The following is a 15,953-nucleotide window of genomic DNA, read 5'->3' as shown; positions in this document are numbered from 1 at the left end:
AGCTTCAAGAGGTGATTACTGTTCTCTCCATATTACAGTTGAGGAAACCGAAGAGGTTAACCAGCTAGTAGGTGGGGAAGCTGGGACTTGAAATGTCCTGCTGTTCTGTGCAATCTCCATCTGTCAATCATCAGTGTTGTGGTTGGACCAGCCCATGTGGTTCTTATGAGGGCAAGATGCCTTTCAGCAGTAGCTATCAGGAAATTTTGAAAAAAACTAAAGATGCATTACTTAAAGGATCTGGGAATTACACAGCACACCTGGGGCCATGCAGTGAAGTTGCAGGAAGAAAGAAAGGGAGCCCATGGCCTTGGGGTTCTGCATTTATTGGGATCCTAAGGGTGGTGGAATAGGGTTTTGCAGATTTACTCTTTATTGGTGAATTGAGAAGAGAAATTAAAAATTTTTTTAGTGTTTATTTATTTGTGAGAGCGAGAGAGACAGAACACAAGCAGGGGAGGGGCAAAGAGGGAGAGAGTGACACAGAATCCAAAGCAGGCTCCAGTCTCTGAGCTGACAGCACACAGCTGTCAGCTGTCTCTGAGGCCCGACACAGGCCTCAAACCCACGGACTGCAAGGCCATGACCTGAGCCAAAGTCTGACGCTTAACCGACTAAGCCACCCAGGCGCCCCATGAGAGCAGAAATTTAAAGCATGGAAAGGGAAAAAAGAAGTGTTCCAAAGGACACAATTATCAAAATCAACAAAGATCTCTAAAAGTAAGGGGCCTGAGTAGTGGGAGATGGCCTGCCTCTTAATCTAGATGTGTGGCTGGTAGTGTACTTCTTGGAGAAAGCCATCCAAGTGGACGCTTTGGGAATCAAATCTTAAGTCAGGCTGTTGCATTATAAAAAGGAAAAGGGAAAAAAAGGGTCAAGGTTTACACCACCATCCACCTTGTGGTGCCAAGGCACCAGTCAATAGTGAGGACACTAACTGCCTGGGTAGCTGATGTGCTAAATCAGGAGGAGGGCCCATGGTAACCAGGAAGTGGGATAGTAGCAAATCTTATAATAATCATACAGGCAGTATTTGAAATCCAGTCTGTAAACATTGCCCCAAACTTGACAAGGTCAAGCCATGAAAACAGGTTCGTGACCATGGGGAAATCTGTTCAAGGATTTGGGTAATATTGCAAGATATTTTAACACCTTGGCCAGCTGGTATAGGTAGGTTTGAACCTGTCCTAAGTTGGTAGATTGCTTCATATCTCATCAGACCAGTTTTTCATTCCTGAGAGTAGGCCAGTTCAGTTAAAGGGCTGTGTCTCATTTCAGGAGATGAGGAAGTGGGTGAGTTCCCCCACGTTAGGCCTACATGGTGCATCAGGTATTTTTTTTTAAGTTTATCTATTTGTAAAAAAAATTTAAAACATTTATTTATTGTTGAGAGATACAGAGACAGAGCATGAGCAGGGGAGGGGCAGAGAGAGAGGGAGACACAGAATCCAAAGCAGGTCCAGCCTTGGAGCTGTCAGCACAGAGCCTGACGCGGGGCTGGTACCTACAAGCCGTGAGATCAAGACCTGAGCCGAAGTCGAACATTTAACTGACTGAGCCACCCAAGCACCCTTAAATTTATTTATTTTTTTAATGTTTATTTATTTTTGAGAGAGAGAGAGAGAGAGAGCAGGCGGGAGAGGGACAGAGAGAGAGGGAGACAGAATCTGAATCAGGCTCCAGGCTCTGAGCTGTCAGCACAGAGCCCGACGTGGGGCTCGAACCCACAAGCTGTGTGTTTATGACCTGAGCTGAAGTCGAACCGCTTAACCAACTGAACCAGCCAGGTGCCCCTCAGGTATTTAGTAAGAGTGATTTCTACAGAAACAAAAGAAAAAACAAAGTTTAATGATTGGAGTAGGTTATAATCCCCACTTCTGAGTTCTGAAAGCAGCCAGTGGAGATTTCCAGATGTCAGGCTCAAAGCATCTTCAGATGGAGTGAGGGCAGGCAGTGACAGTCTGATGCTTTTCCTGGTTTGAAATTTGAATGTCTCTGGTCTTTCTGAGTGGCCCACACAGCAACAGGCACAAAGGTTGCCCATACGTGAGCTGCTGGGGTGACTTCTTTGAAGTTTCTATCAAATTGTCCCACCTCAGCTTACATGGCATTGGAAAAAGGCAGTGTTCGTTTTCAATGAGTCCAAGTCAGAAGGTGGGAGAAAACTTGGAATCATTAGTTTGAAGAATTGTAGCAAGATATGGGAGGAAGTAGGAAGAATTCAGTATCCAGTCCAATTTATAGCTAGAAAACAAAACCTCAAAGACAAAAGCACTAGAATCTGATAGCCACAAAGGTGTGTCACTGAAACATATGTTTTCCCTCTACAATAACCCCCATTTCTACCAAAGATAATCAAAATATGACTGACTAATCTCATTAAACTTGGCCTGGTCATCTACATAAGTGCAGCAAGAATAGTGATTGACCATATAGACTCTTTTAAGTCTGCTTTGCTGGAACGTTTCATAAGGAATCTCAGATCGAATGTTTAAAAGCCTCTGGAGGCTAAGGAGCCAAGCCAAGCACTCATCATCACATTTTGCCTGCAAAACCTATAGATTTAAATGAATTCCTCTCTTCTCGAGGTCCCCCAAATATCCTGAGGCTCCTGGGCCTACCAGGAAGTGACCTTCCTTACTCACCTGCTAAGGCTGCCAGGAACCCTGCAAGCAAGGTATCAGGCCAATTTTTCCAAGGGGTTTCATTGGTTCCATAAAGTCAACCTTAGTTCTTTAAGCCTGTCTGATCATATCTGAGTCTAGACATTTGTCTCTCAAATATGCCATTTGGATATACTGAGGGACAGCATACCAAGCAGAAGAGCTATAACCAGTGCAAAGGCCCTGAGGCAGGGGGCCCGGTGTGCTCTCAAACAGCAAGGGAGCCAGTGCAGGTGGAATTTAGTAAGAAAAAGGGGGAGAGGTAGGTGAGAAAAGAAGGACTTTGTCAAGGTCACACAGCTAGTAGGCAACAGACCTACGACTTAAACAGGACCTGTCTGACCTCAGAGGTCAAGCTTTTAACCATAACATCATGTTGTGTCACAATAACCCAGCAACCGTTCCATGTCGTGCTCATTGCTGCGTGTGAATCCTGTCCTCATCCATGACAGGCATTATTATGTATGGCATGCTACACGATGCAGGAACTCCAAGAGATGGAGGAACTGGAAAGGGCAGAATTGAAAGCGAGCGTGTCTAAATTTTAACTCCACGCTCTTCCCGGGTATTGCTGCACTGACACAAGGAGCTATGGAGTCCTTGAATTATGGAACGACAGCATTTTAGGATCGTGGGGCCAAGGGCGACATGGTTGTAATGTCGGTAAAATATCTAAGTACTTCCCATGCTGGTTGGTAAAGAGTCACTACCCTGAGGGTCTCCCCATGTGGCTCCCATATGGCTCGGGCCTACCCCAGCACCTCCAGACCTCCCAGAATCCAGCACCGAAAGGGTTAACACGAGCCTCAGTCTCCCCACCTTGCTCCTACCATCCATCAGGTGTCTACTCTTATTGTTCAGGTGTCAGACGCTCGTAATAGCACCCCTGCTTGGACCTATCATGTGTCATTTCTGGAAGGAAGTGGGATCTTCAGCCCAAAAATTAACATCAAGTTCACCCAGCAGAAGTGTAGGAACACGGGCCAAAGCCAGGGCGTTTTCTCAGTAGACATTCCTGAGCGCAGGCCTCATTTGGAACCACCTGTAAGGTCAAATAAATACTCTGGGCCACAAGCCCTTAATCTCCTGAGGAGTTTCTTTCTGAACTAGGTCTGAGGTCAGACCACGTACTCCACTCAGCATTACTGGGGCCTGCCAATATCCCCCGTGTCGCCCGCCAAAATACTTCAGCTATAGGTCCACTCCTTGCAACGAAGGGAAGGACGCGGGCTCCTCTCCTGCTTCTTGGGGCCAACCTGGGCCAACACACCGCATACGCGCCCCTCCCAGGGTCGCCTTCTGCACGGTTGAGGCAGAGGCTGCTAACAAACACCAACACCCACCTTCCCTCCTCTTCCCCCGCGCACGCCAGGACATTTCCCAGTCTCCCTTGCGGGGGGGCCTCGTCATGTGATGCGTTCTGGCCAATGGGATGCAAGCGGAAGTAGTGTTCTCTGCAGGTTGCAAACTTGCTCTGCAAAAACCTCCCACGCGCAGGGCTCCTTCTCTCTCCACCCCAATTGCTGGCTGAGCGGCAAGGGTTCTGTGAACCCAGGAGAGAGAGGATGGAGCCTCAAGACGCGTGGAGCCTGGGTCTCTGAATGATCACGTGAAAGTCCACCCACCAACTACATACACCTAATTTACATAAGTGGAAAAGAAACTTGCACGGAGTTAAGTCAACAAGCTTTTGGAATCTGTTACAGAAATTGGTGTTACTTATCCTAATTCAGTATTGTCGGGAAGGTGGCAAAACCACCTCCCTCTCATCTATGAAATAGGAATAATGACACCCACGGGTTGTTGAGAAGATTAAGATGATGGATGAGTATTTCTGAGATGTAGACATTTCAGTTCAATGTGTACTCATCCTTCCCCTTCCTTCCTCTTCTAATATCCCCACAAGAGAAGCTTGTGGAAGCTTCTAAAGGAGGGAACTTCTGACTGGACTCCCATTTACTGGATACAAAGGCCAAGGCAACAATGCCTGGGCTATGGCTTGGACTTTTATCCCAAGTGGGGACATGGTCGGACCTGTATTTTGACAAGAATGCTGTGGCTGCTGTGAGGGAAAGCAGTGTGGGCAGCACGCAGGGCAGAAGGCTACCTTTGGAAGGCTGTCTGAGGCCATTACAGCAGGGGCTGCCATAACCAAGCACCACACACCTGGTGGCCTGAACACCACAGATGTGTTACCTAAGAGCATGAAATCAGTGTCACAGGGCTATTCCTCCCAAAGTCTGTGAGGGAGAATCTGTTCCAGACTCGTCTGTGATTGGTGAGCCATCTCTGGTGTTCCTTGGCTTGTGGGAGCATCACCTAATCTCTGCCTTCTTCTTCATGTAGAGTCCTTCCCAATTTCCTTTAGTTTTTAAAAGTTTATGTTTTATTTTGAGAGAGAGAGAGAGAGAGAGAGAGAGAGAGAGCACAAGCAGGGGAGGGGCAGAGAGAAGGAGAAACAGAATCCCAAACAAGCTCCAGGCCCCGAGCTGTCAGTGCAGAGCCACATGCAGAGATCAAACTCACAAACCAGAAGATCACAGCTTGAGCTGAGATCAAGCATCGGATGCCTAACCAATCGAGCCATCCAAGCACCCCTCAATTTCTTCTTTTTATAAAGACACACTCATGGGCACCTTGGTGGTTAAGCATCCGACTTCAGCTCAGGTCATGAGCTCACAGTTCGTGAGTTTGAGCCCTGCATAGGGTTCTGTACTGACAGCTCAAAGCCTGCAGCCTGCTTGGGATTCTGTGTCTCCCTCTCTCTCTCTGCCCCTCCCCCACTTTTTCTCTCTCTCTCAAAAATAAATCAATGTTAAAAAATAAAAAATAAAGGCACACTCATATTGGATTTTAGCCAATTAATGACCTCATCTTAACTCAATTATCTACAAAGATGTCATATCCACATGAGGTCACGTTTACAGATACTGGAGGTCATAGTTTCAAGGCCTTTCCTGGAGACACAATTCAACCCATGGCAGTAGTGGAGATGCAGACAAGTGGACACATTGAAAAGGTATTTAGGGGGCGCCTGTGTGGCTCAGTCGGTTAAGTTTCCAACTTCGGCTCAGGTCATGATCTCGCAGTTCATGAGTTCCAGCCCCACACCGGACTCTGCGCTGTCTCCCTCTCTCTGCCCCTCCCCTGCTTGTGGTCTCTCTCTCTCAAAATAAAGTTTAAAAAGAGAAAGAAAGGAAAGGTATTTAGGAGGTAAAATTCACAGGATGTGGCAGTGAGTTGCACCAAGGCAGGAGGAGAGGGCCGTGCCAAGGGTAAGGCTGGAGTTGGGGTTCAGGCCAGGACACTGGATGGCTGGGACTGGTCTTGTTACTGTTCCTGGCGAGGAGGTTGGGTCTGGAGCACCCTCATGTCGGGGGATGGGGGCATGTGTTGCTCCTGGAAGTGTGGGAGCAATGGGAGGCATCCCCACTGCAGACTCAATCTTGGAACCTTACAACGAATTGTCTAAACCTTAAAATTAGAGACTGTTAGGGGCGCCTGGGTGGCGCAGTCGGTTAAGCGTCCGACTTCAGCCAGGTCACGATCTCGCGGTCCGTGAGTTCGAGCCCCGTGTCAGGCTCTGGGCTGATGGCTCAGAGCCTGGAGCCTGTTTCCGATTCTGTGTCTCCCTCTCTCTCTGACCCTCCCCCGTTCATGTTCTGTCTCTCTCTGTCCCAAAAATAAATAAACGTTGAAAAAAAAATTAAACAAAAAACAAATTAGAGACTGTTAGAACTATGAGATCTTAGAATCATAGATTAGTAACTGATGACATTGGCAGAGTCTTAGTCCATGCAATTTACATTTGTGAACTTAGTGAGCTCTCTCGTCATCTTCTGAGACAACATCCCCATTTTCAAGAGGAGGAAACAGGACAGATGCAGATGTCCCCAGCCAAGGTGAGAACATGGCAGAAATGGATATGATCCCAGGTCTGCCCAGCTCCAAGACCCTTACACAATAAAATTCCTTACACTAATGCCAATATTAATTCTTTTAACAGCAACGATGCTCATGAAAATGATAAGAATGCTGTCATTACAGAACTTGCTGTGGGTCAGCACTGCTGGCTTTGAGTCACTGAACCCCCACCTCACAGAGGAAGAGACCGAGGCTCAGAGATGCTAAGCTCCTGTTTCAAGGTCACCAGCAAGTAGGTGGCAGAGGTGTGGCTTGAATCCAAGCTGTGTCTGTCTTCCATGTTAGAACAGCGGAAAGGACCTCCTCACCTACTTGGACACTCGCAAATGAAGGAAACGAAGGCAGGGAAGAAAAGGTCTCATGTAAGTTTCGCCCAGGGAAGGGCCAGGGTGACAAAAAGGGAAGTCTTGGATCAGAGCCCTGTGTTTAGAGACATTCCTGTGTGCTGTTTTTTCACACCCTTCTTGAGAATGCCCTTAACAGGGGAGACAAAGCAGGCCTAGACCCTTAATCCCCTGAGGAAATTTTTGGAATTCTGTTCCAATGCCTCTCCCACTTCTAAGGTAAACTGGTCTAAACTCAATATCTGAACCTGCCACTTACTAGCTTGGATAAATGTCTTGACCTCTCTGCACCACCTCACCTCATGGGGTGTTTTTGTTGTTGTTGTTTATTTATTGATTTATTTTGAGAGACAGAGAAATGGAATGAGCAAGGCAGGGGCAGAGAGAGAGGGAGAGAGAGAATCCTAACCGGGCTCTATGCTGTCTGTGCCCGATGCAAGGCTCGATCTCGTGAACCATGAGATCATCACCTGAGCCGAGATCAAGAGATGGACGCTTAACCGATTGAGCCACCCAAGCGCCACTCATGGGGTGGTTTTAGAGACTCAATGAGGACACAGGTGTTCTAGATCTGGCAGATAAGTTCTTCAAAAATTTTAACCTCTCCTTAGCCTCATTCTCAATAAATCACATGCCCACATGGGGCAGGGCAGGGAGGGGGGCGGGGAGGATCTGAGGCACAGGGATAGCTGGACAAGGAAGGGTCCTAGAAGTCCGGGGCAGGCAGGTCACTGAGATGCTCAGATCTGATATGGACTCTTGTGACCCCAGACTTTGGATTCTTCTGGTACCTGAATGGGCCAGGGCTCAGATATCTCCAAATATCAGCTGATAGCAGGTCAGTTAATACTTTGAGAAAATGAGAAATTGACAATCTGAAGCCCAAGCCCCGATTCAGCCTGGGCACTGAGCTGGGTCCCAGTCACTCAGTGAATTCTGACCCTGGTCACACGCTGCTACCCCCATAGTGATCCTGAACACTGCTTGGCCCACAAAACGCATCTCAGGGAGAAGAGCAAAGACAGGGAGATATGAACCTGTGTGCCACGTTCGGTTGGCGGTAAGTAGGGTGAGGTCTTAGGCCAAAGCGGGTATCGGGAGAAATTTTGGAAAAATGGACCCAGAGAGGTACCTCTGCCATCAGCAAAAGCGTTGAAAATCCCACTGAGCGATTTTGACTTTTTTCTTGGAGGGCCTTGGAGAACCACGGAGGATTTTAAGCAGGAAAGGTCACAATCAATTTGTGCTTTAGAATAGTCACTGGTTTGGAGACTGGGTTAAAAGGGTGACACAGGTGGTGGGACGTGGGGGAGAGGCAGCCCCCAGGATGGTGTAATAATCAGAGCAGGTTAACTGTTGTAACAAAGATTCCCATAAATCTCAGTGGCATAAGGCAACAGAAGTTTATTTCTCATTCACATCTCATTTGGGTGAGGGTTTGGAGGGTCTCCCCCTAGTGGTCACTTCAGGACACGGATTTTTTTTTTTTCTTTCTTTCTTTTTTTCCCTCCATTTTGTGGCTCTTCAATGTTGCTGGTGGACAGAAAGCGTGCAGAGGATTTCACTCCGGATGCATAGTCGCCTTGAGCCAGAAGTAACACGTATCACTTCTGCTCTCATATTTTGGGGGTGAGAACGGGTCATACGGGTCTCATCGACGTAATGCTACCTGGACAGTGGCTTCTCGTCAACAACTCCAGAAGGCACAGGCAACTGTTTTTGGTGGCCAGCTCGCTGTGCCTAGGGCACACCACGGCTCCAGTCGTGGGAGCTGAGTAGTTAGGAATTGTTTCTTACGTCAACAAATATTTACAGAGCTCCCGATATGTGCCGGACGCTGTTTTAATTCCTTGGAATTCAGCCAGGAACCAAAGTTCTTGCCCTCAAGGAGCTTAGATGTTTAGGGAGGAGACGGATAATAAACACATATGTGCTATTTTTCTTTCAGTTGCAAATAGCAGAAACTGACCTCAAACCAGTTAAAAAAGCAAAAAAAGAGAGAGCAAAGGGGCAGTATTGATTAGCTCCCATATTAGTTAATTTGGGTATTCAGGGAGGTTAACCAGCTTCAGCAACTCTTTCACGACCACCACCAGCCTTGAGAGGAAAGGTGCTCCTGTCCCTCCCTTTGTGCTATGGCTTCATTCTGGGTCGCTCTCACATTTCTTGGAGGGAAAGTTGTTCATTACAGCCCCCAACCCCCTATTAACTCAGGAGAGACCCTGATTGGCCCCGCCTGAGTCACATGCCCATCTTTGGTCCAATCACCATGAGTCTATGAAAGTAGCAGCCAGAGCCTTTGTTCCCCCTTGAGGAGGGTGGGAGGGGAGGACAGTGTCTGGTCTTACAGCCCCACTAGGACCAAGTACCTGTGTTGTGGAGGAAGTTCCCCACATCAGGTGATTACCAGGTAAGGAAGGAAGTGAAGGAGCACCCAGATGACAACAAACAGTAGACCTCTCAGTCCTAGTCCACTGTGGTCCGCGTTTAGACCAGAATCAAGACACACCCACTTGCTCCTACACGCAGCCCAAAAGCAGCCCCACTTGGGGGCACCTGAGTGGCTCAGTCAAGCGTCTGACTCTTGATTTCAGTTCAGGTCATGATCTCACAGTTCACGGGTTCAAGCCCTGAGTCGGGCTCTGCGCTGACAGTGTGGAGCCTGCTTGGGATTCTCGCTCGCTTTCTCCCTTGCCTCACCACTCCCTCTCACAAATAAACTTTTTTTTTTTTTTCAACGCTTATTTATTTTTGGGACAGAGAGAGACAGAGCATGAACGGGGGAGGGGCAGAGAGAGAGGGAGACACAGAATCGGAAACAGGCTCCAGGCTCTGAGCCATCAGCCCAGAGCCCGATGCGGGGCTCGAACTCCCGGACCGCGAGATCGTGACCTGGCTGAAGTCGGACGCTTAACCGACTGCGCCACCCAGGCGCCCCCAAATAAACTTTTAAAAAATGTTCCTGTTCAACACAACAGCAACTCTCCCATACCCGACCAAAAATTTCATTTACCCTCCGTCCCCATAAGAAGGCTAATCCCTGAGCCAGCATCTAACAAGGAGCTCTGAGCAGGGTGTGAGGTGTACCCTGTGGCAAGGTGTCAGTCAGATGTCCAAAACCTTTCAGCCCACTGAAACCATGGGCTGTACCCCTGCGGTACAGCCTGTTGACTGTCTACACCACAGACATTCCCATTCTCTTTTCTTGGACTGCAAAGTTTGGGTCCCACAAAAAAGCTTGGAAATACTCATTTTCCCAGCATTCCTTGCAGCTATGGGTATTCATGTGTCAAAGTATTGGTCAAAAAGACATAAGAGGGTATTCCTGCTATGTTGTTCCAAAAAAAAATTCTTCCCCTTTAATAAAAAGGGAGTAGGATGTGAAGAAAGTCCTCTTAAGGTGCAGGCTGCTCGCTGCTTGACATTGGAGACAGCTGGGCAAGGACTAGAAGTCAGCAAAGAGGACGATGGAGCGAGCAAATGAACAGTTTTTTATTACCTTGTGAGTTACCAAATCAGTTCTGGCACTGCTTACCTCCAGACTTTGCTTTGTAAGAGAATTAAATATCCTTATTGTTAAATGCACTGTTGATCCAAGATTTTTTTTCTTTTGTGTTTATTTATCTTGAGAGAGAGAGAGAGAGAGAGCATAAGTGAGGAGGGGAGGGGCAGAGAGAGAGGGAGATAGAGAGTCCTAAGCAGGCTCCGTGCTGCCAGCACAGACCCCAACGCCTGGCCTGATCCCAGGGACCATGAGATCATGACCTGAGATGAAACCAAGAGTCAGATGCTCAACCAACTGAGCCCCCCCGGTGCCCCTGGTCCAAGATTCTTCTTTCACTGTTCACTAGGTGACCAGGCTGTACAGCGAAGGTTAGAGGCAGTTCATGCCACCCAGGGGAGAAACGGCTGCATAATTCAAGGTCACCGAAACAGACAACACACACACCAGGCTCAAGTGATACAGCCTTTACTTACAGCAAGGGAGGAGATCGAGTGCGCAAGATCCAGGCCCCCATGACCGGAAGATCTACTCCACGGCCAACACTGGCTATGTAAATGCACACACCCCACTTTATGCTGCACTCGAAAGACCCGGACCCCTCCCCTGGGGGGTCTGAAATCCAGAAAGCTAGGGACTTGTCTGAGGGCCATTGACACATGCACTTAAGTAGAACAAGGGAGTCCTGGGGCACCTGGGTGGCTCAGTCAGTTAAGCGTCTGACTCTTCATTTGGGTTCAGGTCACGATCTCCCAGTTCGTGGGTTTGAGTCCTGCCTCTGGCTCTGCACTGACAGCACACAGCCTGTTTGAGATTCTCTCTCTCCCTCTCTCTCTGCCCCTCCCCTGCTTGCTCTCTAGCTCTCTCTCTAAATAAATAAAAATAATCTTAAGAAAAAAAAGAACAAGGGAGTACTCATTAAGTTTGAAACAGGGAAAAATATTTCCTCACAAGGCAGTAAGCCCAGCACAAGCTGGGAGCGCTCCTTACCTCTCGATTAGGAATTGTTCCAGGCCCGAGGAGTGTTGTTATGCAACTGAGCGAGTGTGGAAAGACTGCCCACAAGAGACTGACTGCCGTTTCGCAACAATTCTGCTACTGGAAGCAGAAAGTTGGCATTCTGACGGTCAACATCTTGGCCGTGCAGGGACTGCCTTTGACATCCAACATGGCGGCCTCTAGTCCTCTTCTCTGACAGTTAATTCTCCATCTTGACCTCCAGGTCCAACCTGAAGGGGGTTTAGAGGAGGATTTCCCTTCCAAGGTTGTACTGTTTTAACTTCCGGGAGATGTTTCAATTTCTTGGGAGTTCCATGGAGGTTGCCTGTAACGCCAGGAATCTTGACAAGTCCTGGTTCTTGAATCTGAACTTAGGCTCAGTCAGGTGCCCTTGTGTTACTTAGAAAACAGCTCCCTCCAGATGGATAAATTAGAAGGAAAGAAAAAAAAAAAAGTATCTCATCTGGCAGATCCATTCCTCAGAATGCTCCGCTAGATGAGTACCATTTTTTGAAAAATAAAAAAGTGTCTTGGGGCGTCTGGGTGGCTCAGTTGGTTAAGCATCCGCCTTCAGCTCAGGTCATGATCTCACGGTTCATGATTTCGAGCCCCGTGTCGGGCTCTGTGCTGACAGCTCAGAGCCTGGGCCTGCTTTAGATTCTGTGCCTCCCTTTCTCTCTGCCCCTTCTCCACTCACATTGTTTCTCTCTCTCCCTCTCTCAAAAACAAATAAACAGTTTAAAATAAAAAAAAAAAAATATGTCTTCCTGTGGTTGGATGCAGCTCTGCACCAAGATGTGTGACTTGGCAAATGAAGTGTGAGCAGCTTGCGGTGACCTTTCCCTCCCTGCACGGTTGACAACCTGCATAACTGCACAGCTATTGATTATTTAAGCCCCACCTTGGAGAGTCTGCCTCTACAGCAATGGTCATTGGAGCTCTGGGCCCCTGAGGGGAGTCAACAGAGCTGGACTTGCTGACAAATGTTGCAAAAGTCATCAGTGGCTGGTGGGATCAAGGGTACCCATCAGAGAATCTCCAAGCAGAAGGCGTGGAGAATGTCTGTATTAATTAACGTCAAGGTCCAAGTTGCTGAAACCAACAGAGCCCAAGATACAGTGACTTAAATAAAACAGAAGTTTCTTTCTCTCCTTTGTGATCCCTTTGAAGTTGGGTTGTCCAAGATGGCAAGTGGTCAATCTGGGATCCAAGCCCCTTTAATCTTTTTTTTTTTTTTTAATTTTTTAAATGTTTTTTTTTACTTTTGAGGTGGTGGGGAGGGGCAGAGAGAGAGGGAGGGAGGCAGAGAATCTGAAGCAGGCCCCGTGCTGTCAGCACAGAACCAGAGACGGGGCTCAAATTCATGAACTGTGAGATCATGACCAGATCCAAAGTTGGGTGCTTAACCGACTGAGCCACCCAGGTACCCCTGTTTTTATTTATTTTTGAAAGAAGACAGCTACTGCTAGTAGGGGAGGGGCAGAAGAACAAGGGTACAGAGGATTACAAGTGAGCTCTACACTGACAGCAGAGAGCCAGATGTGGGGCTCAAACATACAAACCATGAGATCATGACCTGAGCTTAAGTCAGATGCTTAATGGACTGAGTCACCCAGGTGCCCCGAGATAATTCACTTTATAAAGGAGGGAACTGAAGGGCAGACTAGTAAGGTCAGGTCGATTACAGGTGATGGGATGGGAATTCTAACTCTGATTCAGAATCTCAAATCTTAAGCACTTCTCAACACTGGATTTCTAAAAGTTCCAGTCTTCTGGGAAATGACGCCATCTCATGGTTGGAGGCCTGACCTGCAATAGGAATGGATACTGGGGGGCCTAGGAGAGAAAGTTCTCACCACCATTTGTTTGTAGCCTCTCCCCATAGGGGAAAGGAGGAACACTGTGCCCAGAGAAGGATCCAGCCCCAGAAACAGATGTTCAGAAAAGTATACTCCAATCTCCAGTACGTCATCAGGCACTTTACATCCTAACGACTCAGAAGTTGATAATATGATTACCCCCATTTTATAAACTAATAAAGACTCAGAGATAGTAAATGTTCAAGATCTCAGCTAGGAAGCAGCAAAGCAGAATTCAAACTCAGGACTAATTTTTTTTTAATGTTTATTTATTTTTGAGACAGAGAGAGACAGAGCATGAGCATGGGAGAGGCAGAGGCAGAGGGAAACACAGAATCTGAAGCAAGCTCCAGGCTCTGAGCTGTTAGCACAGAGCCCAACGCGGGGCTCAAACTCACCAACCGCGGGATCATGATCTGAGCCGAAGTTGGACTTTGAAGTTGAACTGAGCCACCCAGGCGCCCCAGTGCTAATTATTTTTTTTTTTTTTTAATTTTTTTTTCAGCGTTTATTTATTTTTGGGACAGAGAGAGACAGAGCATGAACGGGGGAGGGGCAGAGAGAGAGGGAGACACAGAATCGGAAACAGGCTCCAGGCTCTGAGCCATCAGCCCAGAGCCTGACGCGGGGCTCGAACTCACGGACCGCGAGATCGTGACCTGGCTGAAGTCGGACGCTTAACCGACTGCGCCACCCAGGCGCCCAGTGCTAATTATTTTTAATGAAACTGTGTAACCTGTGTGGTGTGTGTGTGTGTGTGTGTGTGTGTGTGTGTGTGTGTGTGTGTCTTAAGTAGTCCTCACTCCCAACATGGGGCTTGAACTCACGACTCCCATAAGAGTCTACTGTAGGGGCCAGCCAAGCATCCCTCAAACACAGGGCTAATAATCATGGGCTCCCATGCCCCGCTCCCTAGGCAGCTTGGAGACAGCGCCACCTGGTGGTAACAAATAAAAACTAATAGTTAACAACATTTGCCATGCTCCAGGCAGTGCTTAATTTAGATTTAATTTCGGGGCGCCTGGGTGGCGCAGTCGGTTAAGCGTCCGGCTTCAGCCAGGTCACGATCTCGCGGTCCGGGAGTTCGAGCCCGGCGTCGGGCTCTGAGCTGATGGCTCAGAGCCTGGAGCCTGTTTCCGATTCTGTGTCTCCCTCTCTCTCTGCCCCTCCCCCGTTCATGCTCTGTCTCTCTCTGTCCCAAAAAGAAATAAACATTGAAAAAAAAAAAATTTAAAGTAACTTGTTTCATCCCTCTTCCTAACCCCAATTATTAATTACCTTTAAAGGCAGGTGGGTGATAATTAATAATCTCCACCCCTCCCCACGTTTATTTTACTTTTCTTTCTTTGAAAAAAAATTGTACTATGGGAGATTTCAAGCATATACAAAGATAGATATATAATATATCCATCATCTGGTTTCAGCAATAATCAACTCATGGCTAATCTTGTTTCATCTATGCTCTCGACCATCTCCTCCTTCCACACCCCCCAAAAATCAGGATTCTTTTGAAGCAAAACCCAAACACTGTTGTTGATATTTTCACTTACGTATAGCTAGAAATATCCCCATTTTTACTGTTGGGCAAACTGAGGGATCAAGAGGTTACATAACCTCACCAAGGTCACTTTGCTGATGGGGTGCAGAGGCTGGACCAAACCTCTGAGGTCTGGCCCCAGAGCCTGTGCCTTTAACTATGGTGATGTGTCTGCAGTGTGGAATCACTCCGACCACGAAAATACTCTGCCATTTCTTTTCAAAGTTGTCAAATTGCTTCTCAAATTGACAAAACTGGAATACAAACGGGAGAGATGAAAGTATTGTACCAATGTTAACTTCACTCAAGTTGATCACCATGGCAGCTGTATCAGAGAACGTGTCTGTTCCTAGGAAATACACACTGAAGGATTTAGGAGTAAAGGGCCATGTTGTGTGTAATTGATCACAAATGATCCAGAAAAAGTATAAGATAGAGAGATGATAGCTTTCCACCAGCTTTCCCCATCCCATCTCACCGCCTGGAAGGACTTGAGAAAGCCCTTGTGGTCCATTTGCAAAAAGCTCCCCAGGAAGGGCAGAGGCCACAGTCCCGGAGGGAGTTGACTCCAAGAAGCCGGGTGACCCCAGAGCAGCAAGGGGCTGGGACTGCCATGGTCCCGCCTATGTCTTCCTTCCATCCTGCTGTCCCTCTTAAAAGGTAGGCTGCTCTGTTGTGTGTCACCTTCTCTTTTCTGTGATCGTCGGGGTGGATGTGCCAAAAATCTACTTTAGCACAGCTCTTGGTAACTCCCCAGTGGCATCAGGGAACCCAAAGATGGCAGGTGCTGCAGAGGCCAGGAAGTTTAGCCTCTCTATTGGATCCCCAAACTGGCTTCCCATTGGCCCCTGGCTGGCCGGAGGTATCTTAGCAGGCAATGTCCTTGAACCTGGGGTATCTTCTTGAGGGAAGGGCGGTGGTGCCAGCTGGCAGAGCCTGATGTAGGATGGTCTACTGCAAGGGTGGCTCTTGGCTGATTTTCTTAGAGGCTGGCATTGCATCATGAGGGATTGGAAATCGCTAGAAGACCGGACTGAGGCATCCTGAGATCGCTGGAAAGAAGGATTTGCTATGGGCCTCAGAAGAGAATGAGAAATGAAGAAAAAGATAAGGTCTGATGGGGGA

This window comes from Leopardus geoffroyi, chromosome E2 (assembly GCF_018350155.1).
Source record: "Leopardus geoffroyi isolate Oge1 chromosome E2, O.geoffroyi_Oge1_pat1.0, whole genome shotgun sequence".
Lineage (NCBI taxonomy): Eukaryota > Metazoa > Chordata > Mammalia > Carnivora > Felidae > Leopardus > Leopardus geoffroyi.
The sequence above is the reverse complement of the archived record's forward strand: the minus strand, read 5'-3'. Positions refer to the sequence as shown.